The sequence below is a fragment of the Prunus avium genome, chromosome 2 (genome assembly GCF_965620075.1).
Source record: "Prunus avium chromosome 2, drPruAviu1.hap1.1, whole genome shotgun sequence".
Lineage (NCBI taxonomy): Eukaryota > Viridiplantae > Streptophyta > Magnoliopsida > Rosales > Rosaceae > Prunus > Prunus avium.
In genome coordinates this window covers 30722314-30734779 of record NC_142285.1, presented here as the reverse complement: position 1 = coordinate 30734779, position 12466 = coordinate 30722314, and the positions used below count along the sequence as shown (strand labels likewise).

At 36.1% G+C, this 12466-nt stretch overlaps 2 pseudogenes; both read right to left on the bottom strand.

Moving 5' to 3' along the window:
- LOC148296840 (uncharacterized) lies at positions 1–1163 on the bottom strand (annotated as a pseudogene).
- A 4212-nt stretch (positions 1164–5375) lies between these two features.
- On the bottom strand, positions 5376–9174 carry LOC148296839 (methionine--tRNA ligase, cytoplasmic-like; annotated as a pseudogene).
- Positions 9175–12466: the final 3292 nt, after the last annotated feature.

Here is a 12466-nt window from a genome sequence, read left to right as displayed (position 1 = left end):
CTATATGCCATATTGTGCCCAAGTTTGCAACAAAGTAGTTATATATTCTCTTTTCGATTCATCATGCATGGTAAAAAAAACTCTTAGCAAATCATGTTCTTTGGCCAAAAAGTTTGTCACTTTAAACAGTTACAAGGAAGTCAAAAATTCCATTTTGATCAACTCACCATGAAGTTTATCTTGAAATTAAATCAAATTTATTTATGTTGAGAGAACATGAACTAGACCACCAAGCTTAGGTCCCACTCCGGCTATAGCTTGTGCCATAGAAGAAAATTGCCTAGTCATCTCATCTACAACTTTTGGCCTCTTATTGCGACTATTGTTAGCAACACTTGATGTACTATGTGTAGGCCTTTGTTGTTGGGTATTTGGCTATGTAAAGGAAGCATCAAAATCATCAAGCCCCCTCGAATGGTGACCCTGAATCAACATTCATGTTCACATTTTCAACAAAATCATTGTCCTCACCTTCATTGTGATTCATAGTTGCATCTTCATACCTAACTTCTTCATCATCATCATCCGCATTACCAATATTTGCACATACAACACGATCTTTTCCATATATCACTCCCTAGAGATAGTAGTGTAGTGGAAATGGTTTATCATACAAACCACTTGCCTCTTTTTAGACTACACATATAATAAAAACATATAAGTAAGCATTCCAATGACATGTAATACAATTGTACATGATAACAAATTTCAACAAATAAGTTTTTTAGTTGCTTGATGTTGCTACAACTACAACACAATTAGGCTCACCATTTATAAGTAAGGCACATAAAGTATCATACAAAATATAAGCATCATATATTGGTTTTATAAAGAGGGAATAAGAACTAACTAAGAAGTGTACCTTCACCCACTCGTCATATACATTTTTCTCACACACCAACATGATTTTCTCTTCATTCCATCCAAATCCGATTAAAGATAACATCTCAGTTAGGGCAAAATATTTTAACTTCAATCTCTTGACTCGTGATTCAATATGAGGAGTGCCTTTAATCCACAACTGGGAATTTTGGCTTCCAACATACATTCTAACTTGCCCAAGTAACCATTCTTAAAACCAGTGTCAGCTCGCCACGTCGTGTCATGACATAATTCCTTCAATGACTCCATCAAAGCTGCATCTTATTGGCTATCCAAAAATGTTTTTGTTAGGCCCCTCTTCGTTTCAAATTGGACCTACACTCCATACTGCATTAGCAACAAACATAAGTATGAAACCTAACCAACATTATACATTCCCTTCCTTTTATAAAGTTGTCAATCAAACCAAAATCAAAGTATCTAAACATTCCTTACTAACATGTTAAACTAATGAAATGTAAATCACCATACAAAGATTAAAAAAGAGAAACAATGCTTTATTTAAAAGAAGCATTCCAAACTTTATTACAAAAACAATGAGACATACAAATAATGTCTATGTCTTTATAACATTACACGCACATTAAAAATAAAGAAAACATACCTAGTTGCATTAACTTATTAAGATTCCCTAGCTTCCCTAACTGCTCTACAAGTGTTAAACATTTCTAGTGCAAGGTTTTGCCTCAATGTAGTCCACTCATCTGAGGACTCAAAAACGGTAATGTAGGCATTCGCTTATAAATTCCCATCTTGCAATTGATTGTTCATAATATCTTCTATATGATCTACAAGCATCTCTCTTCTTATAAAATTATGGAGCATACAACACGCTGAAATTATACAGCGCTGTGTTGTAATGTCATAAAATGATGGACCCATAAGAATTGGCCACTACATTTTTAATAATCCAAAACACCTTTCAATGACATTCGTAGCGCTTGAATGTCATATTAAAAAGCTTCACACCCCCAAACCTAAATTAAGCATGATGGTTGATGAAGACATGGAAGTTTAAATTATGCATTGTCCTCAAGCGAAACGTCCTCATCACTAGCGCCTTGCCAAGGTCGAGGACGTTATTGACGTAAGGCAAGGCGCTGGTGATGAGGGCGTTTCACTTGTCAGGGATGGTAGCTTGGGGGACCTTCTGGTCCTCCTTAGAGGTCACTGTAAGGTCTCCCATGTCCAGCTCTCTCATATAGTGGCTGAGCTAGAAGAAACAGGAGCTTAAAAGCCTACAACTCGGAAAAATAATAAAAGTTAATCTCTTTCTAATATTTTGTTATCTGTTTTCTTAGTTTTGGAAATCAAACAGAGCATATTATATTCATTATATATTCCCCTCAGTGACCAAACATGTATCCCTGTATTTTACGAAATAATCAAACGGGAAACCACATTGTTGACCAAAAACAAAAAGGGAAACCACGGGCTTTGGGGACTGCTTGTATAAAAAGCACTTATCTTCGTAGTCGCTTGTTGTAGAAGGACATTGAAACTTTTTAAAAATAATAATAAATCAATTCTTTTATGACCCACTAGCCAATTGCTTTGTTTAAAAAAAAAAAAAATTATATTAGTAATTCAATTTAAAATTAAGAAAGAAATGCCTCTAATTGTGTCCCATGAAAATAGAGCATGTTCTCATTTTATTTTTTATTTTGAATTTTTTTTAAAAATAAGTGTTGTTAATTTACTATATTACCCTCGATTGCTTTCAGTGAACTCACTCTTCTTTGAGCACCTACATACTTGTCTCAGTGTCTTTCACATGAATGACTTGAGACCAGTCATCCTCTTAATTAAGCAGATATAGCATGTATCGATCTTATGGATTATCAATGCATATTTGATAATTATATGACTAGGAACTATTTAGGATATTAGGGTTAAAGAGAAAAGTCGCATGAATCTAACTTCTTTAGATTGTTTGCTCTCTATCTCATATCTTGGACTTCTTATTTAAATTAAGCATAATTCTAATACATGAAATATCCTTACGGGATGTTGTCTAAAAAAATATGCTTAAAGGATCACATAATATAATTGGCTTTTATGACATACTTCTAATATGGTGCTCTGCGACACATGGTGCTTAGTTATGTTTTGTGCTCGGAGATGTTTAGTATTTGGCTATACTCTGTGCTCAGCGATAGTGTCACGACCCGATTCGAGAATAAGGAATATTCTCAAATCATGGTGTGAGTCATACCATAGTCATAAGAATAAAATCCTAGAATAATGATATAATGAGAAATAGAGCCACAAATAATACAAATTTACTTAATAACACAGAATCATAGTCGCAGTAGCTCGTAGTTAAATACACACTAAGATCCTTATCAAACGGTTGACTACTTATAAATATTAATTATACAATTCAACAACAAATACTTAGTAGCCTGGTAGAAACCCACTTCCTCAAACTTCGCCTTGAATCCTACACAATCTATTAGGGTATGAGCATTCTAATGCCCAGTAGAGTACCGTCAAACCCCTCAAGGTCAACTATCACAGTTAATCAAAGTGTCATGCGTCAAACAACACAAAATACATAAATTATACAACCAGAAGAGATAAATAAATTTGCATATGTGATGATGTCATGGACTCACTCCCTTATAATCCCACTAATTCATACCTTAGGGTAACAACCCTGCATGTCTCATAATATGTTTTACTATTGTGACTCCTAATACCCTAAAATTTGAACTACCGCTCATCCATCCCTTAACCCTATTTTTTAATAACGAATTTCTCAACTTTTACTTTTCATTAGAGGCCTGCTCCCATCACCTCAACATATTCAAGCCATGCTCCCATCACCTCAATATATTCCACATTTTTACTCATATATATATATCTAAGGTCTTCTCCCATCCCTTAGATATACCTCAACCCAAACACAAATTCAAGACACAACCGTATTTATGATGCATATGTAATGCAGCTCATCATTTATCTATGCAGAATAAAATACAAATGATAACAATAATATTTCAAGTTTAATCACATGAATAATAATATTCACCCAACATCAAATAATATCCATGGAGTAATATTTTAAGTTTAATCACATGAATAATAACATTCACCCAACATCCACTAATATTTCATCGAACATCAAATAATATTCACCGAGCAAAACAACAATAATGTTCATATTTATAGTATTATATAGGGCTGGGCATTCAAACCGATAACCCGGTCAAACCGCCCAAATCAAACCGATGGTTTGAGTTGGTTTGGTTTTTTTTCAATCTTTTTTTGTCATCGGTTTGAACCTAAAGCAAACCGAAATATATGGTTCAGTTTACGGTTTGCTAAATTCAAAACCACGGTTTAACCAAACCAAACCGATGGTATTAAAAAAATATTATATATAATATTATTACAAGAAATATATATATATATATATAACACATAGTTTCAAATTTTTTTTCCTTCTTCTTCTTCTTCTCTATCTCTCCCTCTCTTTTTTCTTCTTATCCTCTCCATCTCTCCCTCTCTCCATCACTTTTATTTCTTCTATCTCTCTCTCTCTCTAAGAAAGCCAAAAAACCCAAACCGAACCAAACCAACCCACTAAGTCTGGTTAACCGAAGTGGTCGGTGTTCATCAACTATGGTTTGGTTTCGGTTTCCAAAATAGCCAAACCGAGGCCTACGGTTCCGTGTTCGGGTTGAGCCCAAAATCGAACCAACCCAAATCGAGCCCACCCCTAGTATTATATATAAGCACCAAGATTAAAAATGATATAGCCCAATCATCGGGAAATCAGGAAACCCTACCTCGTGTCCGACTAGTTGGATTACTGAATTACCCTTCCAATTTTAAACGTACTTGTGTACTAACAATCACTGGATTTTTCCTCTCGAAAATTTGTAGAGACCCTCAAAACCTATATTGGTACAACTCCAAAATTCAAGCCTATTTCCAGTTCCTTTGTGGAACTTCACAAGTTCTACCCGAAGAATATAATACCTGGGCTCTGATACCATCATGACTCACACCCTAATTCGAGAATATTCCTTATTCTTGAATCGAGGCGTGACAGATAGGCTTGTAAAAATGTCCCAAGCCCGATCCTGTTTTTGGGCTATGGGTTGGCCAAACTTTGTATTATGCCCGGGCTATGTCCAGCGCGTTCTATGAATGATAGGGCATGAGCCTTAACTTTTATGCTTATTGGACTGCTTATAGTCTTAAAAATTCGTTGCCCTTAGGTAAGGCCTAGACTTAGCCTATTTAAGATAAGTCGGGCCTATTTTACATTAAGGCCCTAAACGCCCGTGATTGGGTAAGGCATGTTTTAACCTTTTTGCCAACCCGACCGACTCATTTTACAAGCCTATTCGGCGATGTATGGTACTCGGCTATTCTATATGCTTAGATAGGCCTTGTGCTATGCTATGCTCTATGCTTTAAGATGTTTCGAGCTCAGATATGGTCAATGCTCGAAAAGGCTTTGAGAGATATGATTTGGAGGATTAAGCGAGCTCAACCATCTTAACAGTTAATAAGTAGTAACTCTATATTTCAACATGAATGTTTGTATATTTTGCATCGTTTCAAAAATCCCACATACATTTACTCATAGAAAACTTTCTTGTAAAAACCATCAAAATTATATCACCTATAATACGTATTGCACAAAGGTAAAAACTTTGAGCTTTCATTAATAAGGTGTTCTAGAATCATGCATCCATAATTTAACTAAACATTTATATACATTCAAATTTAAATTTTGCACAATTAGTGGTCATAACTAGATTGTGACTAAAGCATTACTAAATAGACAACCAACCTACTTCATACTTTAAGTACACAATAACACTGATAGTTTTCATCAAAGTCCAATTTTTACTAGGTCCAAGATGTGTTAATGGAAACATCACCTGAAAGATAAAATAGGCACGGTTGAGTTGATTATTTTTAGAAGTACAAAATTCTTATACAAATGGAATTATTCACAAAAATAATGAAAACATGACTATGACAAAAAGCATGCTCTCGCATCACCTTTGCTCCTTTGATTATAGCGGAACTCGGGCTGATAGATTTGAATAGGAATGTTAAAAAATAAGAACATTAACCTCTCCAAAAAAATTATGATTTCAGACTTTCAGTTTCACAATCATATATAGTATGATTTCCAATAAGATGGTAATGGGCAATAAATGTTGGCAATTTCTTAAACAATCGCTCAAAACCTACAACTATACAACTACGCTAAGGATATTTAGTAAATGCAATTACCAAACTGTACTTGGCGAGGTGTATTTCGAATAGGACATACATTGTATGGTATGACACATTATCCTTGCCCATAAACTTATATAGTCCACATTCTCAGAATTCTTCCACCACTTCTCTCAATCATCAATATAACATTTAGTAATCTCTATATATCCACTCGAAGCATCAAACCACACATAGAAAACCTACCAGTAGCAGAGTTGGAACAAATGTAATTGTTTTTGAAAATCTTTAACAAAATTTAGTAGAATTAGCATAACTTAAATGTATAGTATTAACCTTGTCCTCGAAGTAATCATGGTCGAAATTTAATCCCCAACATTAGATCTTTGGTAATACATAATTGTTTAAGCCCATATTTCAACCATGCTTTTGTCTCTAGAATGGAATTCTAGCTTTAAGACCCAACCATCGATGTTTTATTGATATACTTTTCCAATTTATCCTTCATCAAATGGAGTTCCATAAACAAATGGTTTGTATCACAAATTTGTGGAGTTGTTTTACACATCTTCTTGTCCTTAAAGTTATTATGTGGATGGAACTCCCCCTTCATATCCCTAGTAATATATTGTTGTTTAGGCCCCTCATTGAGAAATGCATTTGTAGTTTGAATGGAATTCTGCCTCTAAGACCCAGTCACTGGTGTTTTATTGATGTACTCTCCTTGAGCAAAGGGAGTTCCTAAAATAAGTGGTTTGTATCAAAAATCTGTGGAGTTGTCTCAAAAATCTGTGGAGTTGTCTTACAAACCTGCTTGTAATGGAAAAAAATGAGAAATATAATGGTGTAACAACATCACGTTTCTGTCTATTTAATGTCATATGTGAGGAAAGAAAAGTTACTCTCACAAACTCTTATTTATTAACTCATTTTGTAGAAAACAAGAAAAAGTTACGAGGGTTTCAAAAAGGTTATATGCGAGAACATAACTTGAGTATTTTAATCGAATGAGGAATTCATGACTCATTCTCATGTTGGAAACTTTACATACTGAAGTTTCTTGCTTTTCTTTCAATTGAGTTACATATGTTCATAACGTACATACGCACATAGAAATTTATTTTATACTAGTAATGGATATGACAAATGCATTTAGGATCTTTTAGTTCTGTTGGATTCAAAAGCTCTCCGCATTTTTCACATTGATCTCCTCTTGCAAAAGCATAGGCAAAGCCTTGAGTCGGGTATGTCCCCTCCACAAGCATGTTGGGTAAGAACCTTGCATGCAGCACAATAAAGTTGAATTATCGTATTAAAAAGTTACATTCACGAAGGATATGAGAAAATATGTACCTTACATTTAGGATCTTTCAGTTATGTTGGATTCAAAAGCTTTCCACAATTTTCATATTGATCCCCTCGTGCAGAAGCATAGTCAGACCCTTGAGTTAGGCATGTCCCCACCACAAGTGTCTCAGCTAAAAACCGTTTGCATGTGTCAAAATAAAGCTGAATCATAGTACAAATTCAAGTTAAAATAAATTATAGAAATACACTTTAAAGACATAACGCAATCACAATGTATGAACATAAACATGCCATCAAAGAAGCATTAACTAAATCAATCAAATAGAAAATAATGGATACAATTACAAGGCAGTGAATATTACATGTTGCATTGTGTTCTCTGAAAGCCATTCATTCTCCAACAACTTCTTGAAGATCTCTTGGTATACTTCTGTTTGTTATTAGACCTGGTAATATTGTACACGACACAAATTCGCACAAAATTATCAGTATTTGGGTTGAGCTTAATGGGTCAGGTTGAAAACGGGTGAACCCGTTAGCCACCCATTAAGGAGGTTAATTTTGTAATTTTGCAAAATATATTTTTCTTTTCTTTTCTTCTTCACTCTTTCCTCTTTAATTTTCTTCTTTCCGTTGTGTCTTTTGCTTTTTTCCTTTTCTTCTTTCCTTTTTGTCTTTTTCTTCTTTCCTTTTTTCCTTTTCTTCTTCCTCTTCTTCTTCTCTCCACTCAACGGACTCCGCTAGCCCAACCACCAGAGTCCACCGATGAGCCCAGCCAGGGATCAAGGAGGAGGTATCTGGGTCGGGTTCCACAGGGTGATTGGTTCTAGAGTTGTTGGTTTTGGTTCTTTCGGTCAATTTTGAATTTTCTTTCTTCCTCGGTTTCTTTTGTTGTTGGGTTTTAAGATATATGTGAGAGAGATATATACTGTTTTGGGGTGAGAAGACTAAAATGAAGAGGGAAAGAGGGAAGAAAAGTTAGGGTTGGGGTTTAGGGGAAAAAGGACCAAAAAGGCGTGTTGGCTGGCTGGGTAAAAAAGCCGTGCTGTGATAGTTTTTTTTTTTTTCTCTTATAGTTTATTCTTAACGGGTTGTGTCGGATATTCGTGAATTGTAACAGGTCATGTTCGGGTCTAGTATTTATCACCCGTTAACTTAATGAGTCGTGTCGTGTTAACCCGTTAACGACTCGAAACCCGTTAACACAACCCGTTTGCCATGTCTATTTGTTGTGGTGCCGATGTGCGCCCAAATTTGTCAAAGCTTATATTAAACTACTTATAAACCTCCTTATGAATCACATGATATCTACAAGAATATAACCATTTTAAATAAATTTCAATAAAACGTACACAATAAATAGAAGTTAAGTATATCAAATTATATATAAAAAAAATTGAAACATTTACGTGTCATAAATCTATTGGGGTCTTCTCTTTCCATAGCTTTGGTCTCCGTTGCCGTGCCGTACTCATTAGTTCCACATACATATACCGTATTGTTGCCTCAAAGACGGCAGTAGCGTGCTAAAACATCGGCACTCAACATACTTGGCCAACACAACAAAAAGAATACATGAATTAAAATGATCTAAGAATATATGAAATTAATTTCAAGAATCTATATGGTTCCTGAAAAATTAGAAGGAAACAAAATAAGGAGCAGATAAATACAACCGATAATATTGCCGAGGTGAGGGACATTGTTGACGTAAGGCAGTGTGCTGGTGATTAGGATGTTTCGATTGCCAAGGATGGGTAGCTTGGTATCCGTCTCCATGTCGTATTTATCAGTTACACATATGTATACCGTATTGTAGCCTCGAAGATAGCATTATGGTCTGCTTGTAGTTCGTCATAGGATACCATTTGGTTATGGCATCGAGGCTGCTTGTAGTTCATAATGGGATACCATTTTGTTATGGCATAAACGTCTTGGACATCCATCATTTCATTATTTACGTAAATGATTTCCATCATGGTTTTTTAATTTTGTTGTTTCTAGATCATTGTGAGACTTGTGAACTTGCTAAACACCATTGTGTTTATTTTCCAATACGTCTTCATCAAAGTGTCATTGCTTTTTCTATTATCAATAGTGATGTTTGGGGTCATTCTCATGTCACTAATATCTCAGGATCAAAATGGTTTGTTACTTTTATTGATGAATTTCACAAGTCACGTAGGTTTATTTGATGAAAGACAAAAGTGAAGTATTTTCTATTTTTAAGTTATTTCATCGCATGACTCGCACTCATTACAACTTTCTATCAAAGTCTTCCACTTACATGATAGTGGGAGTGCATAAATTCTAGTATTCAATCTTATTTTTCAAGTGATGGGATTGTTCATCAAATATCTTGCAACTATACCCCCAACAAAATGGAGTAGTTGAGCGGTAAAATCGTCATCTTGTTGACATTGCATGTTCCTTGCTTATTTCCATCTAGGTTCTCAAATCCTATTAGGGAGATGTCATTCTTATTGCTGTTCACCTCACAAATAGGATGGCTTCCCTTTTTTCTTCAATTTAAAACACTTTCCAAGTGTTTCGTCATCTTGCTCCCTACCAACTCTTAATCAACTTACACTTCAAGTCTTTGTGTTATGTTCATATTCATAAAACAAACAAAGGTAAGCTTGACCTTCAAGCTCTCAAATGTGATTTCTTTGAGGTAATCCCCCACAAAAAAAGATTATAAGTGTTTTCATCCTCCACCATGTCACATCCCGGATCGGCTCCGCCGTAGCACGATATTGTCCGCTTTGGGCCCCCATCTCTGCCCTCACGGTTTTGTTTTTGGGAGCTCACGAGCAACTTCCCAATGGGTCACCCATCCTGGAATTGCTCTAGCCCCCAACTCGCTTAACTTCGGAGTTCTCATGACTCCGAAGCTAGTGAGCTCCTAAAAGGCCTCGTGCTAGATGGATGCGAGCATGTACATATAAGGCACATCACCCCCTCTCCGTTGGTCGATGTGGGATCTTACAATCCACCCCCCTTAGGAGCCCGACGTCCTCGTCGGCACACTCGCACCACACGGCAGAGTGGCTCTGATACCAAATTGTCACATCCCGGGATCGGCTCCGCCGTAGCACAATATTGTCCGCTTTGGGCCCCCCTCTCTGCCCTCACGGTTTTATTTTAGGGAGCTCACGAGCAACTTCCCAGTGAGTCACCCATCCTGGGATTGCTCTAGCCCCCAACTCGCTTAACTTCGGAGTTCTCATGACTCCGAAGCCAGTGAGCTTCCAAAAGGCCTCGTGCTAGATGGATGCGAGCATGTATATATAAGGCACATCACCCCCTCTCCGTTGGTCGATGTGGGATCTTACACACCAAAAAAATATTTTGTTTCTATGGATGTTTCCTTTAATGAAAACCTAGATGATTTCTCTAATTCTCTTTCCCACACTTCCCTTCAAGGGGAGACCATGACTAGCCAAGAGAAATCTTGGGATGTTATATTAGATATGGAGAACAAAATACATAACAAACATCTAAGTTATATAAATCTAGAAAATCCAAATATCAAAAGTACTTCATTGAATCTCCTATGATAGGTCATTGTATGTCACTATTTCATTCCACATATCAATGAAAAAAACACCTATCGAGCAACATGACCAGCCATTAGACCTGGCAAACGAGTCGTTTTAACGGGTTTCGGGTCGTGTTCGTGTTAACCCGTTAATTTAACGGGTTGACACGACACAGCCCATTAAGCTAATGGGTGAGAAATACCAGACCCAAACACGACCCGTTACAATTCGCGAATGACTCGACATGACCCGTTAAGAATAAACCCCCCCAAAAAAAAAACTATCCCCCAAAACGAGCCAGCAACCCCCAATCTCTGCCCTTTTTCTCCCAATTTTCATCTTTCATAAACACCATCCAAAAATCTACAAGTTCAGGATTAGTCTTGCATAATGATAAAACAAGAGAAGCAAAATAGTTGGTTGATTAGATTATTTATAGATAAAAAAATGACAGAGAGGGAGAGAAGAAGAGAAGAAAAAAAAAAGGAGGGGAGAGATGGACAATTTCCGAAAGGGGAGAAGAAAAGGAAAAAAGTGAGAGATTGAGAGATGTAGAGAAGAGAAAAAAAGAGAGGGGGAGATGAGAAAGTCGATGAAGAGAGGAAGTGGAATGAAGGAAAAATAATATTAAAAAGATAGAGAGAGAGAGAGAGAGAGAGAGAGAGAGAGAGAGAGAGAGAGCGAGATAAGGAAAAGAAGAAAGAATATATAAAAAAAAAGGTATGATGTTGGGGATATGAGATATTTTTTTTAAATATATTTTTATAAAATTATAGAATTACCCTCCTTAACGGGTGGATGCGAATATTCGCGAATTGACCCGACACGACCCGTTAGCTTAACGGGTGGCTAACGGGTTCACCCGTTTTCAACCCGACCCATTAAGCTCAACCCAAATACTGATAATTTGATGTGAATTCGTGTCGTGTTAACGGGTCGTGTGCAATATTGCCGGGATGCTCTCGAGACAGATAATCCTGATGTATAATCTATTTAGTTTATGCTTTCTCATGTTGACCATAATGTTCAAACTTATCCTAATTCATTTGATGATTTAGATTTTCCAATTGTCTTCAGAAGATCCCAACGTACTTTTCCATTAACACATAAATATCATATTTTCAGTTTTATGTCTTCTCATGATTCTCACTATCTTTTAAACGGTTTTCCCATAAGTTGTCCTCTATATCTATTCCAAAAACTTTACATGACGCATTTTACAACCTAGGGTGAAAAAAGGCAATGGTTAAAGAATATTGAGAGCTCTTCAAAATAATCTACTTGGGAATTGGTGGAGATACCAAGAGGGAAGAAAGTTGTTGGTTTCAAGTGTATGTTCAACATAAAACATAAGGTTTATGGCTCAATTTACATGTATAAGGTTAGACTGGTAGCAACATGATACACACAGACTTATGACATCAAGAAACGTTTGCTCAAGTTGCTAAATGAACACTATTCATATTCTCTTATCATTAGCAACTAACTTGGAGTGGACCCTTCAACAATTTGATGTCAAGAATGTTTTC